This window comes from Eulemur rufifrons, chromosome 21 (assembly GCF_041146395.1).
Source record: "Eulemur rufifrons isolate Redbay chromosome 21, OSU_ERuf_1, whole genome shotgun sequence".
Taxonomy (NCBI): domain Eukaryota; kingdom Metazoa; phylum Chordata; class Mammalia; order Primates; family Lemuridae; genus Eulemur; species Eulemur rufifrons.
Window position 1 is genome coordinate 27,058,822 of NC_091003.1, and position 14,153 is coordinate 27,072,974.

Genomic DNA, 14,153 nt, shown 5'->3' on the forward strand with positions numbered 1-14,153 from the left:
TAGAATTAGGATTGGGGTTAGAGTTAGGGTGAGGTATAGGGGTTAGGTTTAGGGGTTAGTTTTAGGGTAAAAGGATAGGATTAGGGTTGTGGTTTGGGCTCAGGTTTAGGGTTAAAGTTTACTGCTAGGGTTAGGGATAGGGTTCAGGGTTAGCTTTAGGGGTTCTGGTTAGGGTTAGGTGTTAGTTTAGTGTCAGGGTTAGGTCCAGTCGTGAGGGTAAGGTTTAGCGTTAGCTTTAAGAGCTAGGGTTAGGTTTAATGGTTAGGATTAGGATTAGGGTTAAGGATTAGGGTAAGGCTTAGGGGTTAGGGTGAAGGGTTAGGGTCAAGGGTTAGGGTTTTTGTTAGGCATAGCCTTGGGGTTATAAGTAAGGATTACTGTCAGTGTTAGGGTTGTAGTTAGGGTTACGGTTAGCGTTAGCGGTTTAGAATTAGGGTTAGGGATTAGGTGTCACAGTGATGACTAGGATATAGGGTTAGAATTATGGGATAGGGGTTGTTCTCAGGAAATGGGTTATGCATTAACGTTAGGATAAGAGGTTAATGTTAGGCGCACGGTGAGGTTTACGTGTTAAGGGGAGAAATAGGAACAGGGTTGGGTGTTATGTTCAGGGTTAGGGTTATCTGTTAAAGGTATTGTTTATGCTTATCGCACGGGCCCTGTCTGCATTAGGCGGGCGGGCGGAGTTTAGGGGGCTGGGATTGTACCCGGGAATCCACTCTATCATACTCTGGGTATGGGCCCGTGGGTTTCATGCAGGACACAGTGGTAGAGCCTCCTTTCACGCATGGCATGGGAGGATTGCAGGCTTTCTAAACTCTAAGAAAGCAAGAAGTCTGAGAATTAGATTTAGGGTTAGGATTATGGTTAGGGTGAAGGATGAAGTCTAGTGTTAGGGTGAGGGCTTAGGGTTAGGGATTAGGGTTAGGGTTAAAGGTTACTCTTAGGTTTAACGGTTACACTTTGGTTTCAGGTTGAGGTTTACGGTTAGGGTTAAGATGAGGGGTTAGGGTTAGGTACAGGGTTAGGGTGAAGTGTTAGGTTTAGGGTTGAAGATTAGGATTAGGGTTAGGATTAAAGGTTAGCGTGAGAGTTAACGCTTAGGGTTAAGGTTAAGAGTTAGGGTTTAGGGTTAGGGTTAGGGTTAGGGTTAGTTTTAGAGTTAGAGTTATGTGCTATGGTTTGTGTTAGAGGTTAGTGTTAGGTTTACTGGTGACGGTTAGGGTTACGTTAAGGGGTTAGGGTTAGGGTTAGGGTTAGGGTTAAGGGATAGGATTAGGGTTAAGTGTTGGGCTTAGGGTTAGGGTTTAGTGTTAGGGTTATCATTAAGGATTAGGGGTAGGGTCAGGGTTAAATGCTTGGGTGCGGGTAATGGTTAGGGTCAGGGTTAAGGTTCACGGATAGGGTTAGTGTTAAGGGTTACGAGTAGGTTTAGGGTTCAGGGTTAGAGTTAGCATTAGGGCTTAAGGTTAGGATTAGGCGGTAGGTTAGATTTAGGGTTAGATCTAGGCATTAGTGTAAGGGCTAGCGTTAGGGTTAAGAGATAGGGTTAGGTTTAATGCTTAGGATTAGGGTTAGGGTTTGGGGTTAAAGTAAGTGTTAGGGGTTAGGTTTAAGGATCCAAGGTTAGGGTTATTTTTAGCTGTAGTGTTAGGGTTAGGGATAAGGGATCCCATTAGCATTAAGGGTCTTCCTTACTGTGGAGTTAAGGGTTAGGCATAGAGTTAAAGGTTAAGGTTAGGGTCAGTGTTAAGATTTAGGGTGAGGGTTAACGGTTAGGGTAAAGGTTAAGCGTTAGGGTTAGGGATTAGTGATTAGAGTTTTTGGTTAGTGTTAGGGTTAGCGGTTAGGAATTAGTGTTTTATGAAGGGGTATGGTTAGAATTAGGATTGGGGTTAGAGTTAGGGTGAGGTATAGGGGTTAGGTTTAGGGATTAGTTTTAGGGTAAAAGGATAGGATTAGGGTTACGAGTTGGGCTTAGGTTTAGGGTTAAAGTTTACTGCTAGGGTTAGGGATAGGGTTCAGGGTTAGCTTTAGGGGTTCTGGTTAGGGTTAGGTGTTAGGTTAGTGTCAGGGTTAGGTCCAATCGTGAGGGTAAGGTTTAGGGTTAGCTTTAAGAGCTAGGGTTAGGTTTAATGGTTAGGATTAGGATTAGGGTTAAGGATTAGGGTAAGGCTTAGGGGTTAGGGTGAAGGGTTAGGGTCAAGGGTTAGGGTTTTTGTTAGGCATAGCTTTGGGTTTAGAAGTAAGGGTTACTGTCAGTGTTAGGGTTGTAGGTAGGGTTACGGTTAGGGTTAGCGGTTTAGAATTAGGATTAGGGATTAGGTGTCACAGTGATGACTAGGAGATAGGGTTAGAATTATGGGATAGGGGTTGTTCTCAGGAAATGGGTTATGCATTAACGTTAGGATAAGAGGTTAAAGTTAGGCGCACGGTCAGGTTTATGTGTTAATGGGAGAAATCGGAACAGGATTGGGTGTTATGTTCAGGGTTAGGGTTATCTGTTAAAGGTATTGTTTATGCTTAGCGCACGGGCCCTGTCTGCATTAGGCGGGCGGGGGGAGTTTAGGGGGCTGGGATTGTACCCGGGAACCCACTCTATCATACTCTGGGTATGGGCCCGTGGGTTTCATGCAGGACACAGTGGTAGAGCCTCCTTTCACGCATGGCATGGGAGGATGGCAGGCTTTCTAAACTCTAAGAAAGCAAGAAGACTGAGAATTAGATTTAGGGTTAGGATTCTGGTTAGGGTTAAGGATGAAGTTTAGTGTTAGGGTGAGGGCTTAGGGTTAGGGTTTAGGGTTAGGGTTAAAGGTTACTCTTAGGTTTAACGGTTACACTTTGGTTTAGGGTTGAGGTTTACGGTTAGGGTTAAGATGAGGTGTTACGGTTTGGTACAGGGTTAGGGTTATGTATTAGGTATAGGGTTGAAGAAATAGATTAGGGTTAGGATTAAAGGTTAGCGTGAGAGTTAACGCTTAGGGTTAAGGTTAAGGGTTAGGGTTTAGGGTTAGGTTTAGGGTTAGTTTTAGGGTTATAGTTATGTGCTATGGTTTGTGTTAGAGGTTAGGGTTAGATTTACTGGTCACGGTTAGGGTTACGTTTAGGGGTTAGCATTAGGTTTAAGGTTAGGGTTAGGGTTAAGGGATAGGATTAGGGTTAAGTGTTGGGCTTAGGGTTAGGGTTTAGTGTTAGGGTTAGCATTAAGGATTAGGGTTAGGGTCAGGGTTAAATGCTGGGGTTGGGGTAATGGTTAGGGTCAGGGTTAAGGTTCACGGATAGGGTTAGTGTTAAGGGTTACGGGTAGGTTTAGGGTTCAGGGGTAGTGTTAGCATTAGGGCTTAAGGTTAGGATTAGGTGGTAGGTTAGATTTGGGGTTAGATCTAGGCGTTAGGGTAAGGGCTAGCGTTAGGGTTAAGAGATAGGGTTAGGTTTAATGCTTAGGATTAGGTTTAGGGTTTGGGGTTAAAGTAAGTGTTAGGGGTTAGGTTTAAGGATCCAAGGTTAGGGTTATTTTTAGCTGTAGTGTTAGGGTTAGGGATAAGGGATCCCATTAGCATTAAGGGTCTTCCTTACTGTGGAGTTAAGGGTTAGGCATAGAGTTAAAGGTTAAGGTTAGGGTCAGTGTTAAGATTTAGGGTGAGGGTTAACGGTTAGGGTAAAGGTTAAGCGTTAGGGTTAGGGATTAGTGATTAGAGTTTTTGGTTAGTGTTAGGGTTAGCGGTTAGGAATTAGTGTTTTATGAAGGGGTATGGTTAGAATTAGGATTGGGGTTAGAGTTAGGGTGAGGTATAGGGGTTAGGTTTAGGGGTTAGTTGTAGGGTAAAAGGATAGGATTAGGGTTACGAGTTGGGCTTAGGTTTAGGGTTAAAGTTTACTGCTAGGGTTAGGGATAGGGTTCAGGGTTAGCTTTAGGGGTTCTGGTTAGGGTTAGGTGTTAGGTTAGTGTCAGGGTTAGGTCCAATCGTGAGGGTAAGGTTTAGGGTTAGCTTTAAGAGCTAGGGTTAGGTTTAATGGTTAGGATTAGGATTAGGGTTAAGGGTTAGGGTAAGGCTTAGGGGTTAGGGTGAAGGGTTAGGGTCAAGGGTTAGGGTTTTTGTTAGGCATAGCTTTGGGTTTAGAAGTAAGGGTTACTGTCAGTGTTAGGGTTGTAGGTAGGGTTACGGTTAGGGTTAGCGGTTTAGAATTAGGATTAGGGATTAGGTGTCACAGTGATGACTAGGAGATAGGGTTAGAATTATGGGATAGGGGTTGTTCTCAGGAAATGGGTTATGCATTAACGTTAGGATAAGAGGTTAAAGTTAGGCGCACGGTCAGGTTTATGTGTTAATGGGAGAAATCGGAACAGGATTGGGTGTTATGTTCAGGGTTAGGGTTATCTGTTAAAGGTATTGTTTATGCTTAGCGCACGGGCCCTGTCTGCATTAGGCGGGCGGGGGGAGTTTAGGGGGCTGGGATTGTACCCGGGAACCCACTCTATCATACTGTGGGTATGGGCCCGTGGGTTTCATGCAGGACACAGTGGTAGAGCCTCCTTTCACGCATGGCATGGGAGGATTGCAGGCTTTCTAAACTCTAAGAAAGCAAGAAGTCTGAGAATGAGATTTAGGGTTAGGATTCTGGTTAGGGTTAAGGATGAAGTTTAGTGTTAGGGTGAGGGCTTAGGGTTAGGGAATAGGGTTAGAGTTAAAGGTTACTCTTAGGTTTAACGGTTACACTTTGGTTTAGGGTTGAGGTTTACGGTTAGGGTTAAGATGAGGGGTTAGGGTTTGGTACAGGGTTAGGGTTAAATGTTAGGTTTAGGGTTGAAGATTAGGATTAGGGTTAGGATTAAAGGTTAGCGTGAGGTTATTACTTAGGGTTAAGGTTAAGAGTTAGGGTTTAGGGTTAGGGTTAGGGTTAGGTTTAGTTTTAGGGTTAGAGTTATGTGCTATGGTTTGTGTTAGAGGTTAGGGTTAGGTTTACTGGTCACGGTTAGGGTTACGTTTAGGGGTTAGCATTAGGGTTAGGGTTAGGGTTAAGGGATAGGATTAGGGTTAAGTGTTGGGCTTAGGGTTAGGGTTTAGTGTTAGGTTTATCATTAAGGATTAGGGTTAGAAACAGGGTTAAATGCTTGGGTGTGGGTAATGGTTAGGGTCAGGGTTAAGGTTCACGGATAGGGTTAGTGTTAAGGGTTACGGGTAGGTTTAGGGTTCAGGGTTAGTGTTAGCATTAGGGCTTAAGGTTAGGATTAGGCGGTAGGTTAGATTTAGGGTTAGATCTAGGCGTTAGGGTAAGGGCTAGCGTTAGGGTTAAGCGATAGGGTTAGGTTTAATGCTTAGGATTAGGGTTAGGGTTTGGGGTTAAAGTAAGTGTTAGGGGTTAGGTTTAAGGCTCCAAGGTTAGGGTTATTTTTAGCTGTAGTGTTAGGGTTAGGGATAAGGGATCCCATTAGCATTAAGGGTCTTCCTTACTGTAGAGTTAAGGGTTAGGCTTAGAGTTAAAGGTTAAGGTTAGGGTCAGTGTTAAGGTTTAGGTTGAGGGTTAACGGTTAGGGTAAGGTTAAGCGTTAGGTTTAGGGATTAGTGATTAGGGTTTTTGGTTAGTGTTAGGGTTAGCGGTTAGGAGTTAGTGTTTTATGAAGGGGTATGGTTAGAATTAGGATTGGGGTTAGAGTTAGGGTGAGGTATAGGGGTTAGGTTTAGGGGTTAGTTTTAGGGTAAAAGGATAGGATTAGGGTTACGGGTTGGGCTTAGGTTTAGGGTTAAAGTTTACTGCTAGGGTTAGGGATAGGGTTCAGGGTTAGCTTTAGGGGTTCTGGTTAGGGTTAGGTGTTAGGTTAGTGTCAGGGTTAGGTCTAGTCGTGAGGGTAAGGTTTAGGGTTAGCTTTAAGAGCTAGGGTTAGGTTTAATGGTTAGGATTAGGATTAGGGTTAAGGGTTAGGGTAAGGCTTAGGGGTTTGTGTGAAGGGTTAGGGTTTTTGTTAGGCATAGCGTTGGGGTTAGAAGTAAGGGTTACAGTCAGTGTTAGGGTTGTAGGTAGGGTTCCGGTTAGGGTTAGCGGTTTAGAATTAGGGTTAGGGATTAGGTGTTCCAGTGATGACTAGGAGATAGGGTTAGAATTATGGGATAGGGGTTGTTCTCAGGGAATGGGTTATGCATTAACGTTAGGATAAGAGGTTAAAGTTAGGCTCACGGTGAGGTTTACGTGTTAAGGGGAGAAATAGGAACAGGGTTGGGTGTTATGTTCAGGGTTAGGGTTATCTGTTAAAGGTATTGTTTATGCTTAGCGCACGGGCCCTGTCTGCACTAGGCGGGCGGGGGGAGTTTAGGGGGCTGGGATTGTACCCGGGAACCCACTCTATCATACTCTGGGTATGGGCCCGTGGGTTTCATGCAGGACACAGTGGTAGAGCCTCCTTTCACGCATGGCATGGGAGGATTGCAGGCTTTCTAAACTCTAAGAAAGCAAGAAGTCTTATAATTTGATTTTAGGGTTAGGTTTATGGATAGGGTTAAGGATAAATTTTAGTGTTACTGTGAGGGCTTAGGGTTAGGGATTAGAGTTAGGGTTAAAGGTTACTCTTAGATTTAACGGTTACACTTTGGTTTAGGGTTGAGGTTTACGGTTAGGGTTAAGATGAGGGGTTAGAGTGTGGTACAGGGTTAGGGTTAAGTGTTAGGTTTAGGGTTGAAGATTAGGATTAGGGTTAGGATTAAAGGTTAGCATGAGAGTGAACGCTTAGTGTTAAGGTTAAGAGTTAGGGTTTAGGGCCGGGCACGGTGGCTCACGCCTGTAATCCTACCACTCTGGGAGGCCGAGGTGGGTGGATCGTTTGAGCTCAGGAGTTCAAGACCAGCCTGAGCAAGAGCGAGACCCCATCTGTACTAAAAATAGAAAGAAATTATATGGACAGCTAAAAATATATATAGAAAAAAATTAGCCGGCCATGGTGGCGCATGCCTGTAGTCCCAGCTGCTCGGGAGGCTGAGACAGGAGGATTCCTTGAGCTCAGGAGTCTGAGGTTGCTGTGAGCTAGGCTGATGCCACGGCACTCACTCTATCTTGGGCAACAGAGTGAGACTCTCTCAAAAAAAAAAAAAAAAAAAAAGATTTAGGGTTTAGGGTTATGGTTAGGGTTAGGGTTAGTTTTAGGGTTAGAGTTATGTGCTATGGTTTATGTTAGAGGTTAGGGTTAGGTTTACTGTTCACGGTTAGGGTTGGGTTTAGGGGTTAGCATTAGGGTTAGGGATTAGGTTTAGGGTAAGTGTCTAGAGTTAATGTTGGGCTTTAGGCTCGGGGCTTAGGTTCAGGGTCAGGGGTTAGCGTTGGTGGTAGGGCTTAGGTTTAGCGGTCAGTTTAAGGGCACAGGACCTGATTAATCTACGGTGAGAGGGGTGCGGTCGGAGTCACCACGAAAGCACAACATCATTCCCTGGGCCTTGGGACAGGACCTCCATGCAGGACTCAGGCGGAGCCTCATCTCACACATGGCATGGCTGTATTGTAGGCTTGCTTCACTCTGGGAATGGAAGTAGTGTGAGAATTAGGGTTGGGGTTGGGGTTAGGGTTTTTCGTGTTAGGGGTTAGGTTTCGAGTCAGGGTTAGGTGCTAGGGATTAGTGGTTAGGGTTAGAGTTAGTGTTAGGGGTAAGGTGTTAAGTCTGGGTTAGGGGGCCAGGGTAAGGTTTAGGGTTGGAGTTAGCGTTAGGTTTAGGGGTTAGGGTTAAGGGATAGGGTTAGGATTCAGGGTGAGGGTTAGAGGGTTAACAGTTGGTGTTAGGCTTAGGGGTAAGGGATAGTGTTAGGGTTAAGGGTTAGGAGCTTGGTTCAGGTTTAAGGTTAACATTAGGGGTTGGGGTTAGTGTTAACTGTAGGTCAGTGTTGGGGTTAGATCTCTAGGCATTAGGGTAAAGGTTAGGGTTAGGGTTAAGAGTTAGGGTTCTGTTTAATGGTTAGGATTGGGAATAGGGTTAAGGGTTAGGGTTAAGGTTAGGGGTTATGACTAAGGATCAACGGTTAGGGTTACTTTTAGGCGTAGGATTAGGGTAAGGGGTTAGGGTTAGTGTTAGTGTTGTTGGTCCGGTTAAGGTTAGGGTTGGCGTTTCAGAATTAGGGATTAGGTGTTACGGTTATAGCTAGGAGTTAGGGTTATAATGACGGTATAGGGCTTGTTCTCAGGGTGTCATGCATTAACGTTAAGATATGGGGTTAAAGTTAGGGTTATGGTGAGGTTTACCTGTTAAGGTGAGCAGTAGGATCAGGGTTAGGTGTTATGTTGTGGGTTAGGCTTATGGGTGAGGGGTAGGGTTTATGTTTAGGGCACGGGCCCTGTATGCTCTAGGAGGCAAAGTTAGGTGTCTGTGATGGTCGCTGGGAACCCACTCTACCGCACGCAGTGTATTGGCCTCTGGGTTTCATGCAGGACACTGTGAGAGAGCCTCCTTTCACGCATGGCGTGGGAGGATTGCAGGCTTTCTAAACTCTAAGAAAGCAAGAAGTCTGAGAATTAGATTTAGGGTTAGGGTTATGGTTAGGGTTAAGGATGAAGTTTAGTGTTAGTGTGAGGGCTTAGGCTTAGGGATTACGGTTAGGGTTAAAGGTTACTCTTAGATTTAACGGTTACACTTTGGTTTAGGGTTGAGTTTTAAGGTTAGGGTTAAGATGAGGGGTTAGGGTTTGGTACAGGGTTAGGGTTAAGTGTTAGGTTTAGGGTTGAAGATTAGGATTAGGGTTAGGATTAAAGGTTAGCGTGAGAGTTAATGCTTAGGGTTAAGGTTAAGAGTTAGGGTTTAGGGTTAGGGTTAGGGTTAGGGTTAGTTTTAGGGTTAGAGTTATATGCTATGGTTTGTGTTAGAGGTTAGGGATAGGTTTACTGTTCACGGTTAGGGTTACGTTTAGCGGTTAGCATTAGGGTTAGGGTTAGGGTTAAGGGATAGGATTAGGTTTAAGTGTTGGGCTTAGGGTTAGGGTTTAGTGTTAGGGTTATCATTAAGGATTAGGGTTAGGGTCAGGGTTAAATGCTTGGGTGCGGGTAATGTTTAGGGTCAGGGTTAAGGTTCACGGATAGGGTTAGTGTTAAGGGTTACAGGTAGGTTTAGGGTTCAGGGTTAGTGTTAGCATTAAGGCTTAAGGTTAGGATTAGGCGGTAGATTAGATTTAGGGTTAGATCTAGGCGTTAGGGTAAGTGCTAGGGTTAGGGGTAAGAGATAGGGTTAGGTTTAATGCTTAGGATTAGGGTTAGGGTTTGGGGTTAAAGTAAGTGTTAGTCGTTAGGTTTAAGGATCCAATTTAGGGTTATTTTTAGCTGTAGTGTTAGGGTTAGGGATAAGGGATACCATTAGCATTAAGGGTCTTCCTTACTGTAGCGTTAAGGGCTAGGCTTAGAGTTAAAGGTGAAGGTTAGGGTCAGTGTTAAGAATTAGGGTGAGGGTTAATGGTTAGGGTAAAGGTTAAGCGTTAGGGTTAGGGATTAGTGATTAGGGTTTTTGGTTAGTGTTAGGGTTAGCGGTTAGGAGTTAGTGTTTTATGAAGGGGTATGGTTAGAATTAGGATTGGGATTAGAGTTAGGGTTAGGTATAGGGGTTAGGTTTAGGGGTTAGTTTTAGGGTAAAAGGATAGGATTAGGGTTATGGGTTGGGCTTAGGTTTAGGGTTAAAGTTTACTGCTAGGGTTAGGGATAGGGTTCAGGGTTAGCTTTAGGCGTTCTGGTTAGGGTTAGGTGTTAGGTTAGTGTCAGGGTTAGGTCTAGTCGTGAGGGTAAGGTTTAGGGTTAGCTTAAGAGCCAGGGTTAGGTTTAATGGTTAGGATTAGCATTACGGTTAAGGGTTCGGTAATGCGTAGTGGTTTGGGTGAAGGGTGAAGTGTTAGGGCTTTTGTTAGGCATAGCGTTGGGGTTAGAACTAAGGGTTCCTGTCAGTGTTAGGGTTGTAGGCAGCGTTACGGTTAGGCTTAGCGGTTCAGAATTAGGGTTAGGGATTAGGTGTTACACTTATGACTAGGAGATAGGGTTAGAATTATTGGATAGGGGATGTTCTCAGGGAATGGTTTATGTATTAACGTTACGATAAGAGGTTAAAATTAGGCTCACGGTGAGGTTTACGTGTTAAGGGAGAAATAGGAAGAGGGTTAGGTGCTATGTTCAGGGTTAGGGTTATCTGTTAAAGGTATTGTTTATGCTTAGCGCACGGGCCCTGTCTGCATGAAGCTGGGGGGAGGTTAGTGGGCTGGCATTGTCACCGGGAACCCGCTGTATCGGATTCTGGGTATGGGCCCGTGGTTTTCATGCAGGACACAGTGGTAGATCCTCCTTTCCCACATGGCATGGGAGAATTGCAGGCTTTCTAAACTCTAAGAAAACAAGAAGTCTGAGAATTAGATTTAGGGTTAGGATTATGGTTAGGGTTCAGGATGAAGTGTAGTGTTATGGTGACGGGATAGGGTTACAGATTAGGGTTACGGTTTAAGGTTACTCTTAGGTTTAACAGTTACAGTTCGTTTTAGTGTTGAGGTTTGCAGATAGGGTTAAGATGAGGGGTTAGGGTTTGGTACATGGTTAGGGTTGTGTTAGGTTTAGGGTTGATTATTAGGATTAGGGTTGGGATTAAAGGTTAGCATGAGAGTTAACGGTTAAGGTTAAGGGTTAGAGTTAGGGTTTAGGTTCAGGGTTAAGCGTTAGGGTTAGTTTTAGGGTTAGAGTTATGTGTTAGGGTTTGTGTTAGAGGTTAGGGTTAGGTTTACTGTTCACGGTTAGGGTTACCTCTAGGGGTTAGCATTAGGGTTAGGGATTAGGTTTAGGGTAAGTGTTTAGAGTTAGTGTTGGGCTTTAGGCTCGGGGCTTAGGTTCAGGGTCAGGGGTTAGGGTTGGTGGTAGGGCTTAGCTTTAGTGGTCAGTTTAAGGGCACAGGACCTGGTTAATCTACGGTGAGAGGGGTGTGGTCGGAGTCACCACGAGAGCACAACATCATTCCCTGGGCCTTGGTAGAGGACCTACATGCAGGACTCAGGCGGAGCCTCATCTCACACATGGCATGGCTGTATTGTAGGCTTGCTTCACTCTGGAAATGGAATTAGTGTGAGAATTAGGGATAGGTTTGGGGTCAGGGGTTTCGAGTTAGGGATTAGGTTTCGAGTCAGGGTCAGGTGCTAGGGATTAGTGTTTAGGTTTAGAGTTAGTGTTAGAGGTTAGGTGTTAAGTCTGGGTTCGGGGGCCAGGATTAGGTTTAGGGTTGGGGTTAGCCTTAGGGTTAGGTGTTAGGGTTAAAGTTTAGGCTTGGAGTCAGGGTTAAGTGTTAGGGTGAGGCTTAACATTTAGGGTTAAGGTTAGGGGGTTAGGGATAGGGTTAGGGTTAAGGGTTAGTTTTATAGTTCAGGTTTAATGTTAGGATCAGGGGTTAGGGTTAGTGTTAACTGTAGGTCAGTGTTGGGGTTAGATCTCTAGGCATTAAGGTATAGGTTAGGGGTAGAGTTAAGTAGGGTTATGTTTAATGGTTAGGATTGGGATTAGCGTGAAGGGTTAGTGTTAAGGTTTAGGGGTTATGACTAAGTATCAATGGTTAGGGTTACTTTTAGGTGTAGGGTTAGGGTAAGTGTTTAGGGTTAGTGTTAGTGTTGTTGGTAGGATTAAGGTTAGGGTTGGCGTTTCAGAATTAGGGATTAGGTGTTACGGTTATGGCTAGGAGTTAGGGTTAGAATTACGCTATAGGGCTTGTTCTCAGGGTGTCATGCATTATCGTTAATATAAGGGGTTAAAATTAGGGTTACGGTGAGGTTTACGTGTTAAGGTGGACAGTAGGATCAGGGTCAGGTGTTATGTTTCGGGTTAGGGTTATGGGTGAGGGGTAGGGTTTGTGCTTAGGGCACAGGCCCTGTATGCACTAGGAGGCGAAGTTAGGGGTCTGTGATGGTCGCTGGGAACCCACTCTATCGTACGCAGTGTATGGGCCTCTGGGTTTCATGCAGGACACTGTGGCAGAGCGGGCTTTCATGCATGGCTTAGTAGGATTGTAGGCTTTCAAAACTCTGAGAAAGCAAGAAGTCTGAGAGTTAGATTTAGAGTTAGTATTATGGTACGGTTTAGGGATGAGGATTAGTGATAGGGTGAGGGCTTAGGGTTAGGGATTAGGGTTAGGGTTAGGGTTGTTGGTAGGGTGAAGGTTAGGGTTGGCATTTTAGAATTAAGGATGAGGTGTTACGGTTATGGCTAGGGGTTAGGATTAGAATTATGGGATAGGGCTCCTTCTCAGTGTGTTATGCATTAACGTTAAGATAAGGGGATAAGTTAGGGTTACGGGGAGGTTTATGTTTTAAGGTGAGCAATAGGATCAGGGTCAGGTGCTATGTTCAGGGTGAGTGTTATCTGTTAGGGGTAGTGTTTATATTTAGCGTACAGGCTCTGTCTGCACTGGGCGGGGGGCTGGGGTTACGGGGATGGGATTTCCTCGGGAACCCACTCTATCATACGCTAGGTATGGGCTCCTGGTTTCATGCAAGAGAGAGCTGCAGAGCCCCCTTTTACTCATGGCATGGGAGGATTTTAGGCTTTCTAAACTCTAAGAAAGCAAGAAGTCTGAGAATTAGATTTAGGGGTAGGATTATGATAATGTTTAGGGTTAGGGTTAGTGTTAAGGTGGGGTCTTAGGGTTAGGGGTTAGCGTTAGAGGTTAGTGTTAGGTTTAACAGTTACAGTTAGGTTTATGGTTAAGTTTGAGGGTTAGGGTTAAGGTTTGGGTTTAGCGTTTGACACAGGGTTAGGCTTCAGTGTTAGCTTTATGGTTAAAGATTAGGATTAGGGTTAGTGCGAGGGTTAATGGTAAGGGTCAAGATTAAGGGTTAGGGTTGGGGTTAGGGTTAGGTTTAGGGTTAGGGGTTAGGGTTAGGCTTAGGGTTAAGGGATAGGATTAGGGTTAAGTGTTGGGCTTATGGTTAGGGTTAAAGTTTAGTGTTAGGGTTAATGTTTAGTGTTATGGTCCAGTTTAAGTTTTAGGGTGAGGGTTAACAGTTAGGATTAGGCTTAGGGGTTAGGGATATAGTGAAGGATCAGTGTTAGGGTTAGGTTTAGGGTTGAGGGTTAGGGTTAGCTTTAGGGGTTATGGTTAGTGTTAGGTGTTAGGTTAGTGTCAGGGTTAGGTCTAGTCGTGAGGGTAAGGTTTAGGGTTAGCTTTAAGAGGTAGGGTTAGGTTTAATCGTTAGGATTAGGATTACGGTTAAGGGTTACGGTAATGCGTAGGGATTAGGGTGACGGTGAAGGGTTAGGGCTTTTGTTAGGCATAGCGTTGGGGTTAGAACTAAGGGTTCCTGTCAGTGTTAGGGTTGTAGGCAGCGTTACGGTTAGGCTTAGTGGTTGAGAATTAGGGTTAGGGATTAGGTGTTACAGTTATGACTAGGAGATAGGGTTAGAATTATTGGATAGGGGATGTTCTCAGGGAATGGGTTATGCATTAACGTTGGATAAGAGGTTAAAGTTAGGCTCACGGTGAGGTTTACGTGTTAAGGGGAGAAATAGGAACAGGGTTAGGTGCTATGTTCATGGTTAGGGTTATCTGTTAAAGGTATTGTTTATGCTTAGCGCACGGGCCCTGTCTACATTAAGCTGGGGCGAGGTTAGGGGGCTGGGATTGTCACCGGGAACCCACTGTATCAGACTCTGGGTATGGGCCCGTGGTTTTCATGCAGGACACAGAGGTAGAGCCTCCTTTCACGCATGGCATGGGAGGATTGCAGGCTTTCTAAACTCTAAGAAAGCAAGAAGTCTGAGAATTAGATTTAGGGTTAGGATTATGGTAAGGGTTCAGGATGAAGTGTAGTGTTATGGTGAGGGGATAGGGTTACAGATTAGGGTTACGGTTTAAGGTTACTGTTAGGTTTAACGGTTACAGTTCGTTTTAGGGTTGAGGTTTGTGGATAGGGTTAAGATGAGGGGTTAGGGTTTGGTACAGGGTTAGGGTTGTGTTAGGTTTAGGGTTGAAGATTAGGATTAGGATTAGGATTAAAGGTTAGCATGAGAGTTAACGGTTAAGGTTAAGGTTAAGGGATAGGGTTAGGGTTTAGGTTCAGGGTTAAGGGTTAGGGTTAGTTTTAGGGTTAGAGTTATGTGTTAGGATTTGTGTTAGAGGTTAGGGTTAGGTTTACTGTTCACGGTTAGGGTTACGTTTAGGGTTTAGCATTAGGGATAGG